Raw genomic sequence first — 23,596 nt, 5'->3', positions numbered from 1 at the left:
CTTAAAGTTCAATACCTCCATTTTACTCAGAATGATTCCATTATATTCATATGTAATAATTTGTTTAACCATTCTCCAATTAATGTGTACCCCCTTAATTTCTAGATCTCTGCTCCCACAAAGTGCTATATTATTTTTTTATACATTTAGATCTTTGCTACCATAACAGTGCTATAATTTTTTTTGTTTTTGTTTTTGTGGGGCAATGAGGGTTAAGTGACTTGCCCAGGGTCACACAGCTAATAAATATCAAGTGTCTGAGGTTGGATTTTAACACAGGTCCTCCTGAATCCAAGGCCAGTGCTTTATCCACTGCACCACCTCGCTGCCCCCAATAATTTTTTTTTAATATATAGGTTCCCTTTCTCTTTCCTCAATCTTTTTTGGGTGAAGGGCGATTATATACCAGAATCTATAGTATTCCTGAGCCAAAGGATACACATAGTGTAATGAATTTTTGCATATAGTTCCAACGCTGCTTTCAAGAATGGTTTACTACTTTACAACTCCTTCCAACAGTGCATTTCCACAATCTCTCCAACAATTATAATTTTTCTTTTTTGTTATCTTTGTCAAGCTAACATCTATGAGGTGGAACTGCAGAGTCATTTTACTTTGCATTTCTCTGCAAATCAAAACCAATCTGAGGTTTAGTTCACCTCACACTCATCAAATTGGCAAAGATGAGAAAAGATGGAAACAGTCAATGCTGGAAGGATTGTAGAAAGACAGGTACACTAATATTGTTGGTGGAGTTGTGAACTCATATATTCATTCTGGAAAGCAATTTGAAATCATGCAGATAAAGTGGTTAAAATGCTCTTGTCATGATCCAGAGATTCCATTGCTAAATATATGCTCAAAGGAGGTTGTTGGGGGGGAAAACCCTCCATATACACCAGAATACTTATTAGCAGCACTTTTTTCCTTTTTTGGGGGGAGGGAGGGTGAGGCAATTGGGGTTAAGTGACTTTCCCAGGGTCACACAGCTAGTAAGTGTCAAGTGTCTGACACTAGATTTGAACTCAGGTCCTCCTGACTCCAGGGCTGGTGCTCTATCCACTGTGCCACCTAGCTGCCCCAGCAGCACTTTTTGTTGTAGCAAAGAATAGGAAACAAAGTAGATGCTCATCATTTGGTGCATGGCTAAATAAATTATGGCACATGAATATAATAGAATATTACTCTGCTGTAAGAAACAATGTAAGCATATGTTAAGTACAGGGAAGCATGGAAAGACTATATGAACTGATGCAAAGTGGTGTAAGAGGAGATAAAAAATATACATGATTATAACAATGTAAATGTTAAAACACCCACTACAATACAATAAAAATGAATGTTGCAGAATTTCAAAGACATTTATGGTCTGATGAAGAGTTATGAGAAAACACCTCCTCTCTTCCTTTGCAGGAGAACTCCATCAGTGTGGACTATTGCAAATATTTTCTGATTTTTCTAATGGAAAAAAAGAAATTAAAGTGCATAGGTGATAAAGTATGAACATTTTGCATTTCTTTTAGTGTTAGTGATTTCGATAATTTTTTCCTAGTAGTTGTTGATAGTGTGTGTTGGTTCTTACAAGAACTATCTGTTCATATCCTTTTACCCTTTATCTATTTTTCTTATATGTTTGTATCAAATCCTTTCCATTCCCACTGCTACCACACTACTTCTGTTACTAATCACCAGGAATACTACATTTCCCTTATTCTTTAAACATATTATAAAGAATTATGCGAAGAAAGTGACAAAATGCTTATATCTTTTGACCCATTGCTAGGAATATAACTCAAGGAGATTAATTATGAAAAGAAAAGCCTCATATGCAACAAAGTATTTATAGTGGCACTTTTTGTCATAGCAAAGAATGAGAAGCAAAGAAGATGGCCATCAACTGGGGAATGTCTAAACAGGTTATGATGCATAAATGTAATGAAAGAGTACTATGCTGTAAGAAATAATCAAGATGATGAAAAGAAACACATGGGAAACCTTATAGGAACTGATACAAAGGGAAGGAGGTATGCAGAACCTGAAAAACAATATGCCCAATGACAATAACAATATAAATGGAAAGAAGAACACCATCACCACAACCAACAACAACAAAATCCCCCACCCCCACCCCAAAGTGGAATACTGCAGAATTAGACTGATGAAGTTTGTACACAGAAAGAGGTATGAGAAGTTACCTCCCTGACTTCTTTAGAGATGCAGAATTATGAGTATGGAATAGTATATATAATGTCAAACTTTTTCTATGCCTTGTTTAGTTTTGCAGACCTATAGTTTTTCTCTCTTCTTTTGTTCTTTGTTATAAGAGATGGGAAAGGACGATATCATAAAAACAAAAGCTATCAATAAAATATGTTAAAAATACTTGAAGCATCTCTAATCTTATCATGTAGGGAGATCTTTTAGGTGTGAAACTCCTTCAATCTATGTAGATAACAACCCATTTGTCGTATAGAAGTGAATTAGGTCCTAGGGAGCTGCCTGAGAGTGACTCACTTGGAAGTTATGTATAGTTTGGAGGCAAGATTTGCACCCAATAATTCTTCCTCATTCCAAACCCAGGAGTCTATTCACAGTGCCCTGCTGCCTCACAAAACTACCATGTGATTAAATATGTCTAATGTGTGTCCCATGAACTCAAATTTCTTCATAATGAAATAACTTTGTTACAGACTTAAGTTTTTAAAGAACAAAAAACTTAGCCTAGACGGCTCTAAATAATCCTGATAGCAGCTGAAGAAAAAGTTCAATCAACCCCCCCCCCCAAAAAAAAATCCCTTGGGCTAAAACATTGCATTGAATGAATTCAAAATTATTTCATAGTCTTGTAATGAGTTCATGGGCTAGGAAAAAAATGAAGTGGTTGCTTTCTAAAAATTCCTTTAGCTTTTATGAGTCTCTATCTCATAAAACTGGATGAAAGGACTTTTAATATGACAGTGTTAACTTAGGGTCAAGATAAAGAGGTAAGATAAATGAGGGTTAGCAACACTATCTTACTGGTAATGTCTTCTTTATTAGAGTTGAGATAGGTGTGAATGACACCTAGATGGCCTTCAAACACATCAAAGTCAACATGTCCAAAATAAAACTTTTCTCCTCCCTTGTCTCCCATCCTCTCCCAAAACAGAACAAAACGAACAAACCCCCAAACCCTTGCATTTCCCAAGCTGTTGGCTATACCTTGAATAGGTTTTTGGATTTCTTCTCTTGGCCACAGCATCATGATTCTTTCTTTTCCTACAAGGCTCAACCTTCTTTTATGCCACTCTGACATCTCCCAAGCACTTTACCATAGTTTAATTCGTATTTTAAATTGGGCCTCTATTATAATTTTTCTTTTTTAGACACTGAGTGCCTAACACTGTGCCTTTCATTGAATAAATGTTTGAATAAATGATGTTAAATTGAATAAAAGTTGTTGAATTGAAAACAAGTAACTCAGAGCGTTCCATTCAATAAAATTGTAATTAATTTTACAGAGGGGGAAAATTCTGCCCAGATTTAACAAAACGCTGAAAAAAAGTGCAGTTTCCTTATACTGAGCTGTCTTGATCATTTGACTTTTAAAAATCTATATTATCTCTAAACATAAAATTGAAGAAGCACGGGTTTGTACTAGTTTTCAGTAATTATTTACTGTTATCAGTGACTATTTGCAAAAAGGCTTAAAGTATTGCAAAAGGGCTTAAAGTTCAATACCTCCATTTTACTCAGAATGATTTTTTATTCCAGAAGTTCTTTAATAGGACAAGCAGTAACTCAGTGACTTGCTTTACATGATCAAAACCAAAAAGAAAAATGACAAAGAAATAAAAAGGGTGCAGATGGGCAGCTTTGGATTTTACACTAACAGTATCTCTAGGTGTTTTTCTGGCCTTTTTCAGTTTGTTGAAACTAGGGTTATCAGTGTGTCTGATTGTAATAGAACTTGCGTTGGATATGGTAATGTGTGGCTTGACCATATCTAAGTACTGAATTACTGAATTTTGGGTGGAAGTAGTTACGTGTTAACGATTAGATTTCAGCATCAGATGAAGCTGAAAATATTTTTGTAGAAAGAATTTTAAATGATTTGAGCGGTAAGATGAAACCAAAAGGATACCCAGAATCCTAAATCTGCAACTCAGGGATGCCTTCACCCTAAAACTACAGGTGGGTGTAAATTCTCAGGAACCACCCCCACCCCATAAATGGAAGTGATTTGGTAGTGATTAAGTAGACATTCAAGTGCAGTAGGTACATATTTACCAATTCGTGAGCTCTCTCTCTTTTCTACCCTTTGACAGTCCTCTGGACCAAACTGACCCTTACCTTCTCTCTTGGCAAGAGCAGCTACTGCTTTAGTTATACCCACATATGGGGGTGGAGAGAGGTCTGTGACCTACACCCCCGCAGCAGCTCCCTCCGCGTTTCTCTCAAGTCGGCGATTGGCCAAGGACATCGCCAATCAGAGCGGGGCAGGCCAGCGAGTGGGCTTTGGTTGGCAGAGGGGGCGTCGCTGTCCCCTTCACCCTCCACTTTCCCCGCCTCCTCCTCCCGGGCTGGAGCCCCCTCCTCACGGGGAGGGACAGGAGGGGGCGTGGCTGTGGCTGTGGCCAGGCCGGTGGCGGTCGGTGCTGGTGGCTGGCGCTGCTGCTGCTGTGTGCGGTGTGGATGCGGGGGGCTCCCGGCGGCCGCGGGCTTGGCGGCGGCGACCAAAGGGCATGAAGAAGCCGTGGCAGAGCCGGTGAGTGCGGGCTGGAGCCCTTGGTCATCCTTGTCCCCCCTTCCCTTCCTTCCCGAGCTTTGCGGGTCCTCCGGGAAAGGGATGGGGGGCTGAAGCGGGAGCTGGAGCTGGGCCCTCGGACCCTGGCGCCTTCTTCCTCCTCTTCCTTCCTTCTCCTCGCGGCCGACTTAGGTCGCTGTGGTCGGCCATGCTCCGGGGCCCGAACTGGCGGGGGAGCCTAGCTCGGGCCTCGGCGCCGACCGTCTCTCCGCAGACCCCCGAGGGACCTTGGTGCTCCCCGCTGCCTGAAGCTGCTGCAGATGCATCCTCTGCCCTGTCCCCAGGGTGCCTCCGGACTCCCTGCACGGGCCAGGGCCCCGGGCTGCCCGCTCCTCTGACCGCCTGCCTGGAGGGGAGCCCACACCCCTGCCTGCAGCCCAGCTCCGCTCTCCTCCTCCTCCTCTTTGACCCGTGCTCTCTTCTCGCAGTCCCTCTGCAGCCGGGCTCCTGCTCCCTTCCCCAGGACCCACTCCTCTCTATCCTCTGTCTCCAGGTTCCAGATATCTTCTCGGCCCCCTCTTCTCCGGCCTCCCCTCCCCCTCGACCCATGCCTCCTGGCTTCTGCTCTCTTCCCCTGGACCTACTCCTCTCCATCCCTTGTCTGGGGCTCTTCTTTACACTGAACCTACTCCTTTCCGCTAAGCACCCCCCCCACACACACACTTTCCCCTCTTCCCCTTGCATCCAGACGCCTGCTCTCTTCCCCTGGACCTACAGAAGCCCCCAGGCTTCTGCTCTCTTCCTAGACCCCTTCCTCCTTGCCAACCTCCCCTCCCCTTCGTCCCCTGCCCCCAGGTTCCTGTTCTGCTCCCCTGGACCCACTCTATTCCTTGTCTCGGGTTCCTTTTCTTTCCACTGGAGCCTCTCTTCTCTAACCCTCCATCCCGTAGCCAGGTTCCTGCACTCTTATCCCGAAGCCTTTACTCCTCCACATCTTCTGCAGCCAGACCCTTACTCTTTTCCACTGGGACCCGCTGCTCTCCATCTAACACCTCCAGGTTCCTGCCCTCTAACACTGGACCCACTCTTCTCCCACCACCTTTCCTGCAGCTGGGCTCCTCCTGCTCCCTGCCGCTGGGACATCTCTTGTTTCTGAAGGGCTCAGCCACCTCGACCCCGTCCTCTTCTTCCAATCTCATCCATGGCAGCTAGGCGCCTGCTGTCTTCCGCTTGGACCTGTTTAACCCATGCTCTTTCCAAGCTCTCCCAATTTCCCTGCTCCGGTACTTGGCCGGTTCTCGTTCTGCTTTTTCTCCACCTCCAGAGAGGCTCCAGGGCACCCCTCCCCAACCCCCCCCCCCCATTTCCCTCCCTTCTATTCCTGTCTAGCTCTCGCCACACCTCCCTCCAGGTGTTTGATCTCCTTCCCCCTGCCTGCCCACCATCTGCAAATCCCTGCCTCCTCCTTCATCTCCCCCATCATCTGCTGGGGGGGGGGGTGTGTCTCATCATCCGCCAGCTCACTGCTCCCCCCCTCATCTCCTTGCTCCCCTGCCCCTTTCTTGCTCTCTTCAGGTCGCTGCCCTCAGTCCTGGCTCCCCTGCTCTGTTCATAAGTCTGGACACTTTGCTCCAGCCTACCCTTCTGTGCCCGCTGCTGGCTCTAGCCCCCGTACCCGCTCGTCTGTGGTCCCCCCTCCTCCTCCCCGCCCCCCCCCCCCCCCGCTTCCCCCAACCTCGGAGAGAGCCCTGGCCTGGGCCGCCAAGTAACTCTCATCCTCAGTAACAATGCACAGTTCTTGGTCACGGTGGGAAGGCTTTTGGGGAAAGCCTGCAAGCCTTGAGTTGAAGGGAAGGGGCGAAGCAGAGCCTGGCTAGCCTGGGAGCAGTGTTTCCTTGATTGATAATCCCCAGGAGACTTTCTCTGCGGGGGCCCGGGGTGGGGGTGGGGCGCCTGACTCTTCCGCCACCGCATTGAAGCTTCTGCGAGTGGAAAAATCTCTTATTCTGGCAGGAGGACTTTCCCTCCCTATCTCGGGTACTTGCCGGCCTTGGAGATTTCTCCCCGGGCTCAGAAGCTGCTCTGGGGTTAGTTTCAAAGCTGTCAAAAGACCAAAGTTATTCATTATCACCCAGAAGTAGTAGATCTGTTTGGGGTTGGATTCTTTCCTTTTTGAGCAACCCATTATGTTAACTGTTATGGGGGGCGGGGTGGATTGTTGTCCTATTTAGGCTTTTTGTTAAAGGGTTGCCTTGTCCTTAACATTTTTTAAAAACTGAAATTTAAAGGATCAGTTTATTGGATTTGTATAGAAGATTGTCAAGAAATGAGCAAAATATAGTTCAAAGGGCATTTCTGCTTAACTCATACAGAATTCAAATTTGTTGTGAGGTGGAGTATTTGAAATTACTTAAGTCTGAGGTATTGTGATTTCTCTCACTAAAATATGCTATTTAAAATTTCTGTTATTTTATGTTCCTCATAACACACAAACTTTAGGTATCATAGAGATTAGTTATTTTTCAGTCTGCCTCCAAGGCAGTTTGTACTGAATATTAGTTTTCTTGTTTCTGTATTCACAAGTTATTCAACTTCCCCTCTTTAGCACTATAACAATGTAGTAATTCTTGCAAACCAATTCTTTTATCTTCTTGAGAGGTTAGACAAAAGAAAGCTGTCCCTGGCCTTTCCCATAGACCTTTCTGTTTGCCTCGTTCTGCTTCTCCAACCAACACCCCCTCCCCCCCATTTTAATAGCTTCAACATCATTGGTATTTTCCTTTACTTTTAAGACCTCCTTTTAAAGCAAGTAAGCAAGTAGTGATGTTCTTGAAAGTCGTCATGAAGCATTTATATGCTTAAAGCTTTTTGTTTATGTGTGCTCAAATAGGAGTAATTTGGTTGTAAGTTTATTTCCAACTTAGTGTACTTCTGTTCTGGCTTATTGCATATTAACTTAAAATATTGACATTTGCTAGTGGAAAAAAAGCCTTGTTTCTGCGATATATAAAAAGAAGTCCTCATAGAGTTTGTCATTGATAATTTTGAAAATTGTAGCACTCTTCCACTTATTTTCTTGAAGTGAATGTTTAGCATTAAGTGACATAGAGTGCAGATTTTTTTTAATATACAAAAAATGTTTATAAAGCACATCTTTGAAAGGTGATCATATAAAAATCTATTGTAGTGACATTTTTATATTTACATGGTTAATGTTCCTGAAGCATTTAAATGAACTTGTTTGTGGCAAATAAGCGTTATAGAAGTTATAGAGTCATCTTATTAAGATAATTTCATGAGTTCAAAAAGAATTTGAGACAAAGTGGTATGCTAATTATGGTGGTCCTTTTTTTCTAATTTGCTCCAGTTTCTAGGTCTGAGAGAGTTTTATTTTTGTTTGAAGTACACTCACAAAATAGGGCAACAATTCAAAAGCTTGCTTCTTATAATCATTGCCCTTCATTTTCATAGATGATTGCCATGTAGATGAGGCTCAAAAATACCTGTATTATCTTATTAGAGCCCCTTTTAAAAACCATCTTGTTCACTTCTTCAAAGACTGCCGCTTTCTCCCAAGTTGTTGTCTTCTACCAAGGCCTGTCTTCCTTTCTCAAGACCCTGTCTCCAAGAGATACTATTTTTCTTCTCTCCTGGCTTACACTTAATTCAGTTTTGAAACTCTTCTCTCCTAGGTCTTGTTTTCCTTCCCTGGAAGTGCTCACCTTCCCAAGGTTCCCTTCATGTCCCTCAAAATTAACTCTCCTTCTTCAGAGTTTGACCTTTGTCCTAGAACCTATTCTTTCCCAGGGTAGGCTCCCTGGGGGAATGGTAATTTTATTCTCAGTGTGTTCTCCTCTCTTAGGTCCAGTTCTCTTTCCCCCAGAGTGTTATATTCTCTTAATGCTTGGCTCTGCTGTCTCATGACCTAGTCCTTTTCTCAGGATTTGGTCTCAGGGGCCTCTGTTCTCTGTGAAGAAAAAAAATGCCTTGGGAGAGGAGCAGTTTTCCCTTATTCATAGCCAGGTCTGCTCTTGGCATCTTTTCTTGTTTTTTTTTTTTAGAGCTTTTACTTTTATTCTTTTATAACCTATTTTTCTCTTTGGGGACTCTTCCCCCTACCTTGGATTTGGATTCCTTTCTCATGTTTCAGCTCTTTTTTTTTCTTAGCATCTTTTCTTTCTTCCCTGCGTCTTTAAAGAGTCTGCATCTTAGACTTCTTTCCTGGGGCCTTGTCTCTGTACCTGGTATCCTCCTCAGAGCCTGTTGTTCTACTCTTAGAACGCTGTTCATGTCTTTCAGAACCTCCCTTCTCCTCAATCTGAGCTCCTGTGGCAATTGATTCATCTGGCAATTAATCATTCACTGCCTTGTAGGATCTTGTTTTTGTCTTGAACACATCTTTAAATCTTACTGTTGTTTACACGTATATGTCTCAGAACCCTAACTAGATTGTGAATTATTTCAGGGAAGGGATCCTGTGTTATATTTCCCAAATCATTTAGCACCATGCTGTGCATGTAGTAGGCCCTTAAATATGCTTAATGTCACACAATAATAACGCACTCAATAAACATTTTTTAAATGCATGCCAAGAACTGTGCCAAGTATTGGGGATATGAAGAAAGGCATTAGATAATTCCTGCCCGCAAGGAGTTCAGTCTACTGGGAGAGACAGTATGCAAATGACTATGTACAAACAAGCTCTATACAGTTGAAACTGGAAAGAAGCAACAGAGGACAAGTACTAGAATTAACAGGGATCAAGAAAAGCTTCCTGTGGAAGGCGGGATTCTCACTGTTAAGTAAGAATATAGTTTCCACCTTGTTCTGTATTTTTCAGATAGAGAAACCGAGGCCCATTTAAGTTAAATAGCTAACTCAAGGTCATGGCTAATAAATGGCAGAATCAAGACTCATACTAACTCTTCTTAAATCCTTTTTTCTTACTCCCTCTTCCTCCTTCTACCCTCCCATCTATCTTTCATCTCTCTGCCTTTCTGTCTCTCTCTGTCTTTCTGTCCCATCTGATCCCCAGTAATTCTGCCTCTCTAAGGGAATTATCTTTCACTGTGCACACATTTACAGAGAAGTGTATAGATTGTGTAGCCACTGTTGGCCATCAAGTGCCTGTCAGCTTCCCTATTCCCTCCAAAGCTTTTGCTTGAGTCGCGGCACCCTATTGTGGAAAAACTACTCAACCTAGAGTCAGATGACCTGGGTAAATGTCCTGGTTGAGGTAATTAGGCTATTTCTTGAGTATTAGCTTTGGTACTTTTCTTCCAAGGTGATTTTAGGAGGAAAGTACTTTGGAGGCTGTCCAGTGGTATATGAATTTGAGTTCTTAAGAAAATCTTTCCCATTCTGGAGGGTTGCAAGAGTTTTACTGATTCTGTTGTTTCTTGGCTGTTGCATTTTAGAAAAATGCTTTATTGTGTGTTGAAAGTATTGCTTTCTGGCTGTTGTTGTTTTTTTCCTCCCTTGCATTTGTTCTGTTTCAGTTCATCTTAGAGAGCAATTCCAACAGTCAAGCAGAATTGTGTTACAAGGGATAGACTTCTGTGCTGATTGATTGGTTGGAGTGGAGACATTTTGCCATATCACAAATGTGGTCCATCTTAAGTTGATGGCAGTGAAACTTTGTTCTAGGTCTCCAGTAGATGCTTAATAAATACTTGTTTACTGGTTAATTTGCCTGGTACCCTTATATGAACTTGGGCAGTACCACTACCCTTTAATTTAGTCTGGTGGTTGATGAAGCATATATTTTTAAACCTCTCAAAGTGTGCATTTACTTTGTTTTTCTTCTTTATCAATTAGTGCAGCATGAAAGAAGGCACTGCCTAAGTAAGAGTTGTACTGGAGCTGTAAATCTTGGCAATGCTTTTTTCTTTCCAAATAAATTTGGATTTAATATTCGTCCAGAGGCTCGTTGTGCCAGATTTTGTTTTCTGTGAGGCATTGAATTGCTCATGGCAGGCACATGATGTCTCTGAACTCCAGAGTAGACCACTTAAGCCTTGAATAGAAGGGTTTTTGAAAAGTGTTTTAGGCATTTAACAAGTGTTTGAGGAACTGCAAGGTGCTGACTAATTTACTAGGCATTTTGATGCCTAATGTTGGAAAGGATACCTCTATTCTTGATGATCTTACAGCATAGTGCAACTTTTTACACTTTCATTGGGTTAAGGGTCCTTTCAATCAGCCAGTTAGTCAAACAAGCATTTACTTATTATGTACCAGGCACTGTGATAAGTGTTGAGGATGCTAAGACAGGCAACTGCAAAATCCCTACCTGTCCTCCTTGGCTCCCCAAGTCTCGACTCTTAAAGGAATGGACATTCTAATGTCATTGTGGCCAATAGGACAAGATGATTAATAACTATCCACAAATTTTTTTGTGTCCAGTGGGACATGATGATTAAGAATTCTGGCTACAAAACTTTTAATATTTCTAAGATTGTAACATTCCTAGCATTTCATTATTTATTCATTTGAATACCTATTGACAGCAGATTTCCAGAGGTCAAATACTCAGGCAAATATATCTCTAGAGATCTTGGTTCATTGTATGTGTAGACATTGTGTGATCATTTTTAGGTATCTATAACAATTCTATTCATGTTTAATACCTTTACAATCACGACTATATATCATCCACAGAAAAGCATACAAAGCATCAAGATAGCTTTATTCTTAAAGAATGTGGTGTACTTCTTATTAAAGCTCTTTTCTATATCAAACCTTCCTTTCAGCTTTTTATGGACCTTATCAGTCAGGCAGACAATAAGCTTTACTATGTGCCAAATACTGTGCTAAGTGCTGAGATGAATGAAAAAAAGGCAGTCCCTGCCCTAGAGGGGCAGGGGGGAGATCACAAGTGCCTCTACATACAAGGTAAATAGGAAATAATTAACAGAAGGAAGGCACTAGAAGTGAGGAACTGGGAAAGTCTTCTTTTAGAAGGTGGGATTTGAATTGAAACTTGAAGGAAGATAGGGAAGTCAGGAGGTAGAGATAAGGGAGGGCATTCCAGGCATGGGGGACAGGCAGAGAAAATGTCCTGGAGAGAGATTTACTTGCTCTACGTAGTTCTTTTGACATCATTACTACTACGACTACTACAACTACGACTACGACGACGACTACTACTATTATTATTGAGGTCCGGTGCGGTGCTTTATCCACTTCGCCACATAGCTGCGCCCAGTTTATTTTTACTTTATGGTAACAGGTAGTAGCCTTGGATGACAGAACCTTTGATTCAGTTACTTCTTCTACAAAGAGGAAGAGATGAGCCCCAAAAGAACACATGGAGAAAGGCCACTTTTGCTTATGCTAGTGCTGTGAATTAGTTTGAGAGATATCGCTGGTGGTCAGGACCCTTTTCTTTTGTAGAAGTATTATAGGTGGAAGCTAGATGGCACAGTGGATAAAGCATAAAGCATAAAGCATTGGCCCTGGATTCAGGAGGCCTTGAGTTGAAATCCTGCCTCAGACACTTGACACTTATTAGCTGTGTGACCCTGGGTGAGTCACTTAACCCTCATTGCCCTGAAAAGAAAAAAAAAGTATTATAAACTTTGCATTTACCTTATAAAAGATATGCATAAATGCAAAAGCAATAATAAATGACTTTTAAAGTAAATATTGTTTTGGATAATCTATAATATGAATTGTTTCTTTTAGCACATATTATCAAGGATCAACTTTATTTAATTGGAAAAAACTTCTTTCCCTTAAAAAAGCAAAAACCGAGTGCTAAATTCACTGGAGAATTCTAATTACAAATCTGTAAGAAACACTTTTGCATCATTTAATCATTATTTTTAATGGCCATGTGAGGAAGATTGCTTTAAATGATCATCTCTGCCTTCCAAGAGAACACTAAAGTATTGAGAGTATAAGCACCTTTTCATTGATAATGAAATTAGTTGCAGAACCAAAATCAAGATTTAACTTTGAGTTTCTGGACTATTAGCCCATTGAATCACCTAATCTTAGTCCTAAAGAGAGTTTTTTTTTCATTTCTATTCCTATATTTTGTTTTGTTTACAGAATTTTTTTTTAAATTAGATTTTTCACCCTGAGAAATTCCAATTTGACTTTTGGTAAAGATTTGTAGGGAGTTAAGGGTTGAGACACAAATAAGATAGATTGAGATGTCTGTGACTCATCTTCCTTAGTTTACTGGATTTCTGATGATTTTTGTGGAAAAATATTCACTACTCCAAGGCCCAGATAAAGTGCTGCCTATTCCTTGAAAACTTTCCTGACTACCTTCTTTAACTTTTCTCTAATCTCCTCTGGCTCTTTACACAATGTTGCACTTTATTCAATCATATAATGTCAGTCAAACAATAAGCATTTATTAAGTAATTACAATGTGCCAAGTTGGGTAGCTAAGTGGTACAGTGGATAGAGTGTTGATCCTGGAATAGGGAAGACTCATCTTCAAATCCGGTCTCAGACACTTACTGAGTGACTCTGGGCAAGTCACTTAACCCTGTTTGTCTCAGTTCCTCATCTGTAAAATGAGCTGAAGAAGGAAATTGTCATTCTAATATCTGCCTAGAAAACTCCCTAAAGAGCCGGATGTGGCTGAAATGATTGAACAAGAAATGTGCCAACCACTGCACTGAGTGTTGGGGTTACAACTTTGTAGCAGAGCTGTGGGCTTGGAGTCAGGAAGACCTGCGTTCAAATTTAGCCTTGGACACTTAGTAGCTGCATGACCCTGGACAGATCATTTAACCTCAGTTTCCTCCTTGTACAATGAAGATAATAATACCACCTACCTCTCAGGGCTGTTGTGAGGAACAAATGAGATTATACTTGTAAAGTGCCTGGTGCATAGTTAATAAACACATTTATTAATAAACACATTTCCTTTCTTCCTTCAAGGAGCTTACAATCTAATGCAGGAGACAAACATGAAAATAACTAAGTACATAGTATATAAAACAGACAGAGTAGATAAAATATTAGAAGGGATAATATTAGAAGGGAAGAGACTAGCTGCTGAGTGAAATCCAAGTGGAATTTGAGTTGAGTTTTGAAGGAAGTGAGGCAAACTAAGAGGCATAGTTGATGAGGGTTGGGGACAGCCAGTGGAAGGACACAGAAACAGGAGAAACAGCAAACAGGTTGGAGTAGCTGGCATATGTGGAGAGGAATAAAGTGTAAGAAGACATTTTGAATGCCAAAAAGAGGAACTGATATTTGATTGTAGAGATAATAGGGACCCACTGGAGTTTGTTGAGTGGGGGATGGGACTTAGTGGGGTGACATGATTAGATCTTCTATTCAGGAAGAACACTTTGGCAACAAAATGGGGAATGGATTGAAGTGGGAGAGACTTGGGGCAGGGAGGCCAAAGGAAGTCTATTGCAGTAGTATAGGTTGGAGGTGATGAGGGGTTTAAGCAGGTTGAATTTGGCTGTCATGTCTGTCATAACAGCAACAACATCAACAAGAACATCTACCATTTATAGAGGACTCAAAAGTTTACAAAATATTTTGCATAAATTATCTCATTTGATATTGCTATTATTGTCCCCATTTTTTAGGTGAGGAAACAGGCTGAGAGAGATGAAGTGGCTTGCCCTGGGCCACTAACATTTATGTTAGTCTTATTTCTCTATCTGTAGTGCAGACTTTTTCTTTGATATTGCTCCAAATGCTTGTTGAAATCCCTCTTAGGATTCCCAGGGTACCCCCAAAGGGCAGTGGGGTTTTTTCTAATGCCATCAGCCAGAGCCCCCATTTCAGTGTATTTTTTCCACTGGAAACCACCAATGATTGGCATCCCAGTTTCCTTTAACTCATTAAACTCAATTAGTTTTTACATTAATTGTGAAGCTATAGCAAGAACAGAAATATAAATGTTTCTCTCAAACACTCTTCCCTCTATACTACCTTGATGTTCCTGGTGGGAATGGGCTTAAGAGCATTTTCTATGTGGCATTCACCCCACCAAGAATAATGGTAGCTTCCTCTTGGCTACTGTATTTAAAATATTATTGTGGGACTAGGCTGGGGTTTCTAATATATTGTTGCTTATAAATTAATGGCTATTGCACCCATTTCTAGCATTAAGCATTTATTATTAAATCATATTAAATGTTAGTAAAGAGTTGACTATGTGGCATTTAACTCAAGCTGAACTCCCTGCGCCACACCCCCCCCCCCCCCCAGCATTATAATTCTAAGAGAGAGCACATAAGAGAAGCCCTTCATTACCTAATCTGGAGAGCGTTCCCCAACTGACAGCCTTCCACACCTAGAGTGTGAGCCTGGAATGGCGTTCACCCCCTGGCCTGTCTGTTTCCTCTTCTGATAGAGGTGGCTCTTACACACTGATCAAAGCTAATTGGTCAGTATCATTCAATTCCATTGACTGACATGACTTGAGGGTGGTCCATATTAAAATGAGCTCTGGTGTGATGACATTAAGGTCTAGTGGGAGACAGACTTCCTGAGGGCAAAGGCGAATTCAGATAGATGTAGTTTCTATCTCCATTCCTGTTGATCTGCCTGTGGGCTCCTGGGCTGGTCCCAAAAGGGATTAGCTAAAGTTTCTAAGAACTTTTGATTTCTGAAGTTGGGGATGAAGAGAGAAACCCAAGACTGGGTCCCTGTGTCCCCCAAGACATCCAGTATTAATAACTATTTTCTGACACTACCTTTGGTCTGCTAGGTTAAACTGTAATTTTGCTCTTTACTGTCTGGCATCTAGCAAATCTCTGCATGGAGTTTAGCCCCCAGACTTCTGGTGGCTTGCTCTCATGACCTTTTGTAGCACACAAGATTATAGTCACCTCCAGTGCACTTCACCTAAAAGCAGGAAAGAGTAGACTGAATAGAGCCAGAAGCAAGAAGAGGATCCTGTGCTCTTAGCTTCATGCTGCTCTTAGATGGGGATATAGGGGACATAAAGGCACATCCAGAGGTTTTGAGTATTAACTTCTAGAAGGAAAGAGAAAAGAGAAAGCAATTCTGCTTTAACAGGTTAGTAGTGCCTTTTGAAAGCATGCCCTGCTCCAGCTCAGCAGCTGGTCAAAAAGCTCCTCTTTTCCACACGGTCAGCAGTTCAGAACTGGTCATACAGAGTCTGCATGGGCTCCAAATCATGATGACCTTATGTCATTGTGCCTTTCTAGAATTTGTCTCATCATCCTCTTCCACATGAGCTTTGCAAACATGCTAAGACTGCCCTCCATTGTTTTATTTAGTGGTCTTGTCAATCATTCTATATCTCTTGAGTAAGAGTAAATATCAGATTCCTGTGACTGATATAGACTATCTGATAAGCCTTTCCTGATGGAGATGGTCTATTGTTATTCCCAAGTTTATTTTCCTAGGGTAATAGCAAGGTAATAAAGTAAAGTTGATGCTTTATCTACGTCAATGACTTTGTGACTTTGGTTTTGTATGTCTACATTTCTTCCTTCTATATAGTCTTCTTGAAGCCTTGTAATCTGACTTCTGCCCTTACCTCTTCATTGAAATTGTTTTCTCAAAGGTCATTGATCACCTTCTAATTTCCAGGTCTAATGGCCTTTTCATCCCAATATATCCTCCTTGATCATTTTTTAAAAACTTCTGGCAGTGTTGACACTCCTTCCTGCATACTGTCTACTCCCATGGCTTCAGAGATACTGTACTTCCTCCTATCTCTGTAATTTGATAACCTCTTCTTTACTGTTCTGTGTCCTCTTCCTGACTTTTCTATATGAGTGTTCCTTAGGGATCTATCCTTGGTTGACTTTTCTCCCCCCTTTTCTTAGATGTTGCCTGTCTTGGCAGTTTAATTCTTCCAATTTCTACTGGTATCCAATTCCACATCTACATCTCTCACATATATCCCTTCTTTGTTTTTGTTGTCACCCCATACTACTAGCCCTTATTGCCACTTATCTGTATAAATAAATTGATTTCCTAAAAGTTTCCCCATGTTACCACTTTCTCCCTCCTATCATTGTCTGAATAACCTTTTTTATGTGTGTAGCTTGTCATATCACTTCTGCTTAAAAATCATTGTTTTCCAAGTAAAGTTTAAATCTCTTTGCCTTGAGTTTGAGTCTCTCTCTGATCTAGTCCCACTCCTTCTTTCCAGCCTTAATCTCATGTTTGTACCTTCTCCACACTCTGTGGTCTTCTTTTTCTCCCTGTTACACCAATTGCTCACAAACTTTTCCTATGATTATAATGCTCCCTCCCCCCCTCCCCCCCGTTGTTGAGTTACTACTGATTTTCCAAAGTTCAGCTCAGATGCTACCTCCTTCCATGAAGTCTATTCTCGTCCCCATTGGTAAAGACCTTTTTTTCCCCCTTCAAAGTTACATAGCTTTTCATTTGCAACTCTTTTAGGCACTTAAAATATTATGCATTTACAGTCCTACTTAGATTATAAATTCCGTGAGGGTTAAACTTTGTATCATTCTAGTGTTTTAAGATTGGGTTGAGAACAGAGTAGGTAACCTAGTGTCAGAAATAAAAATGCTGGGCTTTCCTTTTTGGTGAATATGTGAAGGCTTTATTACATTCTTGCAAGAATGGGCACTCACTATAGAAGTGTGGCATGCTTTGCCACAGCAAACTACTCTTTTTAATCCTAATCTTATCGAGAAGATCCCCCCCCCTCTTAATTTCATTGGTTGAGGACTAAGAGGTATACAATCTTCCAGGAATGCCTCTACATATTTCCCCTTAACATGTCCCCCCTCCCATTACATACATCTAATGTTTGAAATGGCAGCAGTCTCCACCTTTGGGGTGTTTGTAGTTAATATGCATAAGCTAATTAAGCAAGAGCAGTGCACATTTGGACTAGCTAGACTACTAGCCTTGAAGTTCTCTTCTATATTTACTTTTAGGCACCTGAAAGACTGGCTTTTAGCCTCGAAGCCCCTTTCTGCAATCCTTCTTTCTTATGTCTTGTTTTCTGAGATAACAGCATTTTTCTGCGGTGGGGGAGACTATTTCATTTCTCTCACTATCAAAATGTATATTGAACATAAGTGATGATTATATAAATGAGCTTTGTGATAGAAAGTGCTGTCTGTATGACTGTAAAATGTTATATATTGTTGTTTTTCACAAATGGAGGTCTGCCTTTTTCTTGTGTCTGAACTGTAATATAAAGCTTCTCCTAATGAGAATTAGGGTGATAGTGGGATATGCAGAGTAGGTGCAACTCAGTTCAATCCCATAGTTCTCTGAGCTTTCTGGGATCACTACTTTCAGCCCATTCTGAGTGCTGTGTATTTAACTTCAAGGGTATTAAATAATGATAATTGTTTTTGGATAGCTGGCTGTTTGCTGTACTAGAAGAGCCAGGAAATGCAAACTGTGAAATTGACTGCCTTGTTAATTCCCTGAAGAAATACTGGTAGTTTGATGGAGTGGAAAGAAACCTTGCTCTTCTGTAGTCAGGGGATTACAGTTTTAATCTTAGCTCTGCTCCTTTTTGAGCCTCAGTTTTCCATATCTGTAAAATGTGAATACTACTACTTTTACTTGTACTTCACAGAGTTTTGTGAGAAAGCATGCCTTATAAACTTAAAACATTACATGGATGTGTTGTTATTTTGTAACAATAATGATGAATAAAAAAACCCCTACACTACATTTTTTATTCTTTTTCTGTTAATGTTTTCCTTTTCTTTTTTTTAAAAGAAGTACAAGAGAAAATGGTAAGGGAGGAATCAAACAAGTTATTTAATTTTAGAATGGTGATTATATTTATGGCTCTTTGGGATAACTGTTAATTAACCATAAAAGTTATATAAGAATGTTACTCAAATTGCATTAAAATTGTTCCATTAAGCATTTGCTGAAAGGCCTATCCCAGGAAAATATAGAAAATATTAAATAGTAATCCTAAAACTGAAATGAAGAACCTTTTCTCATTAGGCCAAAAGCAGTTCCAAGAAGTCCTTCCTCCTGTCCCCATCTTTGTCAGGCCTCATGTAATGGAAGTTATGTTCAGAGTAAGAAATCAGATTGGATTTTATCCATAATATTATGGATAAAAATGAACATAAAGAGGACATTCATTCTTTCAAAGATTTAAAAAGATTTTTTAAAAAATTGTGCAAAAGGAAATCCTATTTTAATGAAAGTTGCATTTACTGCTTTTGAAGTAAACACTTGATTTTTTGCGCAGAGGCCATTGTGTTCTGCTTCATTTGGCCTTCCAAGTGAGCAGCTGTCAATGAGGAATGCTTGCAGTCAAGTAGTTGGTGGAAATGCCAATTTTCATCAGGCTTCCACTTCCCAGGAAGTTGGACTTAAAAAGAGTGGAGCAGTTTTTTGAGTTTTGTGTAACTAATTGTATTACAACCCCAGCTATGGAGGTAAACAAGAAAGAGCCTTTTACTCATTGGTAAGGTCTTGTCACTATATTATTAAAATGTACCTCAATTAGTATTTGTTTATAAAGTATACATAAAGGCCAAAATCAGGGTAGCAATAAAATTAGGGTTAGGCATCATGTTGGCAATCCCTGTCCTAGGGAATAAAATTGGAGATATAGCAATCTTCTCTAGTACTTCTGCTATTTTGGGTTGTTTTATTCACATGTAGTTGACTCTTGGGGGCAGCTAGGTGGCTCAGTGGATAGAGTGCTGGGCATGAAGTCAGGAAGACATTTTCATGAGTTCAAATCTAGCCTCAGACACTTCCTACCTATGTGACCCATGGCAAATCATTTAGCCCTGTTTGTCTCAGTTTCCTCATCTGTAAAATGAGCCAGAGAAGCAAATAACAAGCCACTTAAGTATTTTTGCCAAGAATACCCCAAATAGGGTAACAAAGAGTTTGACACAACTGAACAGCAGTTGACTCTTAAATTACAACATGTCAGTTTTTTCAGATTTATAGTTTTGTTCATTGTTGTATCATATCTTTATAAGCTGTCTAGAAAGGTACAATACAATAGACATTTATCAAGTGCCTATTATGTACTAAGCACTGGGGATACAAACAAGACAATAAAAACAGCCCCTACCCTGAAATCTGATGGGTAAATACAACACACAAAAAGAAACTTCAAAAGCTGTAGCAGAGTGGGTCCATTTTGTTAATATTATTCTTACGTATAATTTATTTTGAATTGCTTGAGTTCTTGTGGGTGGGGGGTGGGAATGGATGGGGGAAGAGAAGTTGGAACCCAAAGTTTTTTTAAAAATTGATGTTAAGATTTTGTTTTTACATATATTTTGGAAAATAAAATTCTATTAAAAAAAAGAGTATACCTGGGATGGAATACACACACACACACACACACACACACACACACACACACACACATTTGATGAGGCAATTGGGGTTAAGTGACTTGCCCAGGGTCACACAGCTAGTAAGTGTTAAGTGTCTGAGGCCAGATTTGAACTCAGGTCCTCCTGACTCCAGGGTCTGTGCTCTATCCACTGCACCACATAGCTGCCCCAGGGATGGAACATAATTATCTTGATGTAGTGTGAGTAGGGCAGAGTATAGAATTCTCTCTCATTCTGGACACTACACTTCTAAGAATATAGTCTTAAGATGATGTTAGCTCTGGGGGGGCTACTCTGTTAGACTGCTCTAATACACAGGGCCATCATGGTCTTCTTGCCATCTTCTTTCCCCTCTTCTTTACCTGCTCCGTTTTGTTAATATTATGCTTAGAATATGCCTAGCATAGAACATAATTATCTAGATGTGGTGTGACTAAGGCAGACTATAGCATGCCCTCTCATTCTGCACACTATACTTCTATGAATATAGCCTTAGATGTTAGATTTTGGGGGGCTACTGTGTCAGGTTGTTGACTCATATTGCACTTATCATCCATAGTATACCCATTTTTCCTTCTTGAACTGTTACTTAGCCATATCTTTGCCGTTCTGTTCTTTTGCCAGTGATTGTTTTGAACCCAAGTAGAAAATTTGAAATGTAATAGGGTTAGATTTGCCTCATTGTTAGAGACTGTTAGGATCTATTTGAATCTCGATTTTTGTCATTAAAAATGATAGATATTCCTCTCAGCTTTGTGTCATCTGCAAATCTGATAAATGTGGTGTCTATACCTTCATCCAAGTCAATGCTAAAATGTTCAACATAGGGCCAAAGATGGATCCCCGGGGCACTCCGCTAAGTACCTTTTTTACATTGAATCATTAATTATTACTCTTTGGGTCTAGTCATTTGTCACCTAACTATACTGTCATTAAGTCCACATACTGTCTGCAAGGGCAGCAGATAATTAGTCAAATACTTTGCTAAAAATCTAGGTATATAATAATCTCCTACATTTGCTAATCTAGTAATCCTGTTTAGAAAGGCTAGTCTAGCACCACCTGTTCTTGATGAACTATGCTCTTTGTGTGTTTTCCTGTTTAAATATACATTTGTGCTAATGATTGTAGCTTCTGAGCTCCAACGAGTATACTTTTCATTTGTACAAATCAGTTTCAGTTATATTATTCTCTTAATTGTGAAACATTTACTAAGAATGCAAAAACAGGAATAATAAAAACATAATTATCTGCTCATAAATCTGGGTCATGTTCTCCTACTAATGCATACATTGGTGGAAGGGTTGCAAATTGACACAAATTTGGAGAAACCTATCAGTGAGGCACAGGAATTGAGAGACCCAGGTACCTTGGACTTTTTGTGACTGTAGATTGAAGGCCTACATGTCTGTGGTCTCTTTAGAGAATGATTTATATCATATGTCATCTGCTGTTCATGCGAGCCTCTTCACTTTTGCTAAAAAGAGCCACTTCCTTGATATCCTTGTACTATTGAAACAGCATTAAGCTCTTTTAGGTAAAAGCTGCTTCTTTAGAACTTCTCAGGAGTGATTCCTTGACTAAGAGGTGAGGCAACTTGACACTTTTTTAGTGAAAAACAGTTTCTTTTAGTCCTGAGATCTTTAAAGCTATACAAGTATACTCTTTATAGGCTTTGAGGGATTTCCCTTCTCTCAAAGCAGGGGTACTAGTCTTTCTCTGCGTGTGTGTATGTGTGATGCCCCTTTAGAAGTCTAGTGAAGCCTATTAACCCCTATTGAGAATAATGTTTTTCAATACTTAAAATACATAAGATTGTGAAGGAAATAAATATATTGAAATACAATTATCAGATTTTTAAAAACATCTATGTATTCTAGATTAATTGTCCCTGGATTAAGGCAACCTTTCCCTAGCCAGCACTGAAAAAAGCATAGGATGATCCGTTCCCCAATCAGCTCCCAGAATCACAACTTTCCTCTAATCAGATCAGTTCCCTTCATCAGCTTCAGAACTTGCCTGATAGTTAGTTGTGTGCAGCTTTTCAGATCCATTGACTTCTGTATCTTGCCTTCTGAAAACAGTTTTTCTTGATTTCTGACTTCTCAATCTGGCTTCTTAAGCTTTTCATGTGGGTTCTAATGCCTTAAATCAGCCTCCTTATCTATTATTACCTGTCTCTAACTTAAGTTGATAAATCAAAACAAAACAAAAGAAAAAAAAAGCTTTATGTCTAGAAGTCAGATATGACACACATATATTTCTTGATTCAGAGTTTCATAGTAATAAAATCCCAAGAACTAAAGACTATGTAAATATATCATATAATATAATATACTGTGTAAATTAGTTTCTGAGAAAACAATGCATGCAGCCATCAGCCAGTATTTTTGCCTCAGAGAAAAGTTGCTTTTTCTTACGCTTCTTTAGTATTTTTATCTGAAGAGTTGCTTTTTCTCATGCCTTCTTGTACTCTTATCTAAAGGATTGCTTTCTATCAAGTCCTCAGAACTGTCTGTGTCTCTATGTTTCTCATACCAATGATATTTTTCTATTCTTCTTAGCAAATAAACTGTCTATGTACACAAGAGGTAAGACTTTCCACATATTTTTAGTGTAGGAAGGAACCTCTGATGTTTTGTAGTCCAACCCCCTCTTTTAGTGATGAGGATACTGCCTGTTGTGGCCATTTGTTCTAAAAAATTTTTCCAGAAATTGAAGAATTTTTTTCCCCTTTGTCAAAATCAGGACACTTGTATGTTTCCAGTGTAGCCTCCAGGAACTGCTACTGGACCCATGGGGAGTTAGGGTATCATTTCATTCCTTGTTTTGTACCCAAGCATGGAGTTTGGGTTGGGATTCAGTCTTGTGGGAACCTGCCTCCAATCAGAGCCTTTAGGCATTTTGTTCTCACACTTATTGGATCATTAGGACCAGCTCCCTGGGGACAATTTTAATTATACCCAATTAGAAGGTTCTCTGTACAGTATAAATCAGATGTGGGGTGGGTAATGTATTCCTACTCACACAAAAGAAAGGGTAAACATAAAAGAAAAAAACCTTGCAAACATACATTAACAGAACAACATTCAGTAACTTAAGATAACTACTGGTTCAAGAATATTGGCGTCAAGCTTTTTTTTTTTTTCCTTTCAACCACATAATGCCCCAAATGTTGGATTTCATGATTTGTTTTTTAAAAATCTTTTTAGAGTTGATGATTGTGTGCAGAATAACTTTGCTTATAAATAGATCTAGTTTTTTGTTCTTTCAAAATGCTCAGTTCCTCATCAGAATCATCTGAAAGAACTAAAACAAATTAGGCTCTACTTTCAGTGGATTTTGTGTAAAATTGCCCATGTCTTAGCTTCATGTTCTCTTTTACATTCAACTGTCACATAAATAGGCTTTTAAAAAGTATTGGATTTAGTATTGGAGATTTTTTTATTTTGTGACTCATGATAACATCTAAAACAGTTGCTGATTTTTGAGAGAGAAAACATGTTGATAGACATGGAAGGTGGTTTTTGGATTTGAGGGGTGTTTTTTCTTCTTGATGGAGTGTGAAGCCTGTATTTGAACATTGAAT

The 23,596-nt window shown here is 39.9% G+C and overlaps 1 protein-coding gene across 2 annotated transcripts in view; it reads left to right on the top strand.

Annotated features, from left to right (window-relative positions):
- Positions 1–4,352: 4,352 nt before the first annotated feature.
- WASF3 (WASP family member 3) overlaps positions 4,353–23,596 on the top strand; it is a 179,639-nt gene continuing 160,395 nt past the window's right edge. The window contains exon 1 of one of the 2 annotated variants that reach the window (XM_043997010.1): positions 4,353–4,747. The gene's annotated coding sequence lies outside the window, so the exon portion shown is untranslated. The remainder of the gene's footprint in view (positions 4,748–23,596) is intronic. The other variant, XM_043997009.1, reaches the window with a different exon arrangement.

This window comes from Dromiciops gliroides, chromosome 3 (genome assembly GCF_019393635.1).
Source record: "Dromiciops gliroides isolate mDroGli1 chromosome 3, mDroGli1.pri, whole genome shotgun sequence".
Classification (NCBI taxonomy): domain Eukaryota; kingdom Metazoa; phylum Chordata; class Mammalia; order Microbiotheria; family Microbiotheriidae; genus Dromiciops; species Dromiciops gliroides.
Note: the sequence above shows the minus strand (reverse complement) of the source record. Positions and strands in the feature narration are given on the sequence as shown.